Source organism: Elephantulus edwardii, unplaced genomic scaffold, assembly GCF_000299155.1.
Source record: "Elephantulus edwardii isolate Elephantulus edwardi_28Jun2011 unplaced genomic scaffold, EleEdw1.0 scaffold00353, whole genome shotgun sequence".
Taxonomy (NCBI): domain Eukaryota; kingdom Metazoa; phylum Chordata; class Mammalia; order Macroscelidea; family Macroscelididae; genus Elephantulus; species Elephantulus edwardii.
In genome coordinates this window covers 2,096,783-2,101,693 of record NW_006400103.1, presented here as the reverse complement: position 1 = coordinate 2,101,693, position 4,911 = coordinate 2,096,783, and positions in this window count along the sequence as shown.

Genomic DNA, 4,911 nt, shown 5'->3' with positions numbered 1-4,911 from the left:
TCCATAATCAGCACCTGGCCTAGATTTCACACCTGACAGTGAGCTTCTCCAGCATTTCCATCTACAGATATAGTCAATCTGATTACTATTTCATCAGGTGAAATCCATATGTATAACCTGCATCTATGTTTCTTATAAAATGTATTTAAAATCAATAAATCATTGATTGTGTAAAATTCAATCTAATAAAAAAGACAATACTAAAATGACAAAAAAATTATCTTCTCAGAGCACAATGCAATAAAAATAGAAAATAACAACAAGAGGATAAAGGAAAAGGAGGCCCCCATAGAGACTAAACAACACTTTGCTTGAACATTACAACATTACTGGCTTAAAGAGAAAATAAACAGTGAACTCAAAATATTCTTCTCCATGAATGACAATAGGAATACATCATATAAAACTTCTAGTCTAAAGCTAAGGTCAATTCACAGCAATAAGCAAACACATTAAAAAATAAAACAAAACAAGAATGTAGCAAAATAAACTACCTAACTAAATACCACCAGCAAAAAGAAAAGGACAAATATGCTAATGCCACATCCTCTAGAAGAAATGAAATTATAAGGATAAAGGCTGTTATCAATGGAACCGGAAACAGAACAACTGTTGAAATCCACAAAACCACGAAGTGGTCCTTTGAAAGGTGTAACAACAGACAAATCATTGGCAAAGTGAACAAAAAAAAGGAAGGGCAAAAACTATTTCCTATAAGAAATTAGAGTAGTGACATCACACGAAAGCTAGACCCAAGTAGTTAGACAACATTAAAATAGTATGAAAAAATTTACACTCTGATCAACTTGAAAACCTTTAGAAAATGGATAAATTTCAGAAATTGCCTAATTGTATGAACCTGTTTTGCAAACAATCCCAGAGGAATTTTCCTAGTTCACCAGGTCCTCTGCAGGAGAAGACTGAACAATCTCTTCTTCTCTATAGTTGCATCTGAAAACCAGTGTAAGGCCAGGTATGGGCCAGTTCCTCCTCAACGGCACAGAGAAACACAACAACCCAAACAGACATAAACAGAAACAGAATAGTAAAACAGACCCATCAGAAGGTCAAAACTGAGAAGGACAAAAAAGAGCTCACCCTAAAAAAGATCCTGATGAATAGGACTTCATAGTTGAATTCTACCAAACACTCTTAAACAAACTAATACTAATCTAATGTAAATCATTTTTAAAAAATAGATAAGAAGAAACATCCCTCAAGTTATTCAATGAAGCAAGTATAATCCTAATACAATAACAAGGCAAAGTCAAAAGTCATATATAGAAATATAGACCAATATTTCTCATGAATATAAATCCAAAAATTCTTAACAAGATCCTTACTAGTATAATCTGACAGGAGTTTCACTGTTATGTGCTGTCTTCGAGTCATTTGGGACTCATAGTGATCCTATGTACAACAGCTGTGAACCCTGCCTTATCCTTAGCCAATGTCATTGTTTCCAACAGGCATACCTCCATTACCCAAGCTACTGAGTCAATCTGTCTCATCCAGGGTCTTCCTCTCTTGGCTGTCCCCCCAACCTTCTAAGCATGATGCCCTTCTCCAAGAATTGGTCCCTCCTCTTGGAAACATGCTCAAAATTTGTGAGTCAGAGCTTCAAATCCTTAACTCCAAGGAAATGCTTGGTTTAAGCCTCTCATGAACAGAGCATTTTGTGCCCTTTGTAGTATATGGTATGCCCAATACTCTTCTCCATCACCACAAGTCAAATTCAAAAGTGTGTGTAAAAAAAAAATCTCTATCTCTATATATTTCCACTTGCTGTACAGAGTTAACTTGTGGTTGCTGTGAAGCTGAACACTGTGACACTGATGTGTCAAATGTGAGACTGATTACCCATGTGGACAGTGTTCGGTGGGGCTCCCCGATTAAAGGAAGCTTGGAAGCAGGAGTGCCACCAACTTCCGAAATAGCTTGTCTCCAGAAAACCTATGAACCTGGAGAAAGGATGAAAGTCATACTTGTGTCCAGGTCTTTCGTTCATGGGTGACTAGGACTCACCTATGACTCGACCACACTTAACAACAACAACATATATATGTAAGATAATTCATCATGACCAAGTTGAATTCATATCAAGAATGCAGGGACATTTCAATATAAAGAAATTAATGCATGTAATTAATCAACTTACCAATGCAAAGAACAAAAATTCCATGATTCTATCAGTTGACGTGATTGGGAAGGGTTTGAAAATAAAACACTTCTGAAAGGCACTCAACTTAATATGAATATGGAAGAATCTCCTCAATAGTAAAAAGTATATATCCCAACCCAAGAGCCAATATCATTCTCAGAGAGAGAAACTAAAGACTAGTGAACACTGATCAGGCAAGGCTGCATGTTCTTATCCCTACTGTTCAAATGGTTCCAGATTTGGTATCCTCACAACCTGCATTATGAAGGTACAGCCCAAGTCCTTCAAAAAAGACGAGGGTCCAAGACATCGATGGAATTACGTATCTCACAAAGAGATGCCTTGAACATGCTCTTTAGAGAGTGCTAAGAAATCTGGATGGCGTAAATCTGGCCAACTGACTAGAAGAGATCACATTCTTTCCTGTGCACACAGAAAAGCATTTTTGAAAAATCCCATCAGAGTTGTTTTCAGTGATGTGTAATATGCCGTTCATCCCCTGAAAGATACCCACATATGCAGTCTTGGAGAATGACTTCATCAATGGACCACATGTATAGAAAAACTCAAGGATGTTTTGGTCATTCCTGTCCAGCTAAACTCTAATTAATAAGAACACAAATTGTAAAAACAGTGCAGCTGACCCCCACTAAATCTACAACATAAAATTGATTCTTATGAGGTCAGAATGACTCTACATTCTCCTCACATTCTTATACCAGTTCTAATACCAAAGGACCCTCTCAGGGATCTCACTGCTGTGCTATTGGATCTGTTATTCCATGGAAATGGCCATTCAGTGTTCATAGGCAATACTCACATTCATGGGGTTTACTAGGGATGTTAAGTCATTATAATTCACGTAAGAAATAGAAGATTGAATTCTTCACTCAGCACGGCTTCTCAGGTCTCCAGTCCTTCAGTGTATTGGCTCCAGTTCTCTTATTCCACCAAGTTACTCTTCCAGTAAGTTTGGGTGAATGAATGCACTAGACTCTGGCTCCATAGGCCAGCACTTCCAGTTCACCCGTCTGACATTTGTCTCTGGCTATTTGCCACATCTGCTGTTGCTCTGCTCTGGGACACAGTCTGTTCACAGCAGGAATCTCTCATCCAAATGAACTCACTCTCCACTTTTTCTTGATTCTGGCGAGACTCCCCTTTATTGTCTCTAAACCTACTTAGTTTAAGTATGTCAGGATGACTGACCAATCATCTCATTAGTACTCTGCACACCTTGTTTGCATGTTTCAAACCAAAAGACATTATATGCACCTCATTCATCATTAGCATTATCCCAACCATATGTATCAAAAGTTAATGGCAGGAAATCAACTTTAAATAGTCAATCTGTAGCACCACGGCAATAAAAATTTTCCATCAGACACTCATGTGCATGGTGGTGGAACCATGAATGGAAAAAAAAAAGGATTCAATGTAATGTGAAATTATCTCACAGAATTAGTAATATCAAATGAAAGGAAAAATTCTTGGAAAATTATTTCCAAAGGTACTGCAGAACATTGACATGAAACACTCCAAATTTAAGGTTGATTCAGACTTGATCATGGTAAGAAGGATAACACTGCTGATGTCAGATGAATCAATCAGAGAGCAGTCAATAGCAGAAAGAAGTTTATCTGTGTCTGATTGATGTCAAAAGTCATATGACCTGTGGGTCATAGCGTTATGGTTAGGGATTAAATTAAGGAGAAAGACAATCCCAGAACATTTAAACATGCTCAGGTGAAACTTCAGTGAGACTGGCTTAAGACAGGGGAGGGTTCAGAGCTGCTGCACATAGGGTCACTATATATCACAGGCAAATCACCGGCACAAAAAACAATAACACACTATGGCAGAGTTGGAAGTGGTAGTGGCATTCACTTCCTAATATAACATGTCTCTGGAAACTCTAGGAGCTTTCATAAATGTTAATGGTTGCACAGGGGCCTCAGGCCTTTTGTTCATGAGTAACTATGAGTTTGTTCGACTTGAAGACAATCAACAAAAAACAGCAACAACATGTGAAACTTGTATCTAGTCAAATAAGGATTTGTTTTCTACGAAGAAAACGGAAACTCTGCATGGTTTAAAATCAGGAAAAGTCTGCATCAGAATGCAATTTTTATTAAAAAACCAAGTATTATAATAAGTGTCCAATAAACACATGAAAAGGTGTTCAACATCAATCAACAATAGAATCTAAGACAAAATTATAGTGAGAATACACTCCATGCTCATTGTATCCTGAAAGAAATCTCAAAACAAACGAAAGACTCCCCCCTGCTCTAATTTCATGACTATGTAGAGAAATTGGGATCCAGTCCATTGCTATGGGAATAGGAAATGAGAAATTTGATAGTTGTTTCAACAAAATTCATTACCACTGAAACACAAAAAGAAAAGAAATCTACTGCTGTCCAGGTACTTCTGACTCATATGACCTCCAGAAGATAGCGAGCTGCCTGACAGCATGTCAAGGATGGAAACATTGTTTTTTTAATCTTTTATACGGGTTGGCATGCAAAATTGGTATATACTGTGCCCTAGATGTACTCACCAAGTTGTGCCAAGAAATCTGGAGAACAACCACTTGGCCAACTGACTGGAAGAGATCTATATTTGTTCCTATCCCAAAGAAAGGTGACCCTCTCTGGATTGGAAATGATGATACTGTTAATACTTCTAGCCGTAAGCTTAAAAGATTATAATGTTCAAAATTATTTGTTATACATTTGCTTAAATTT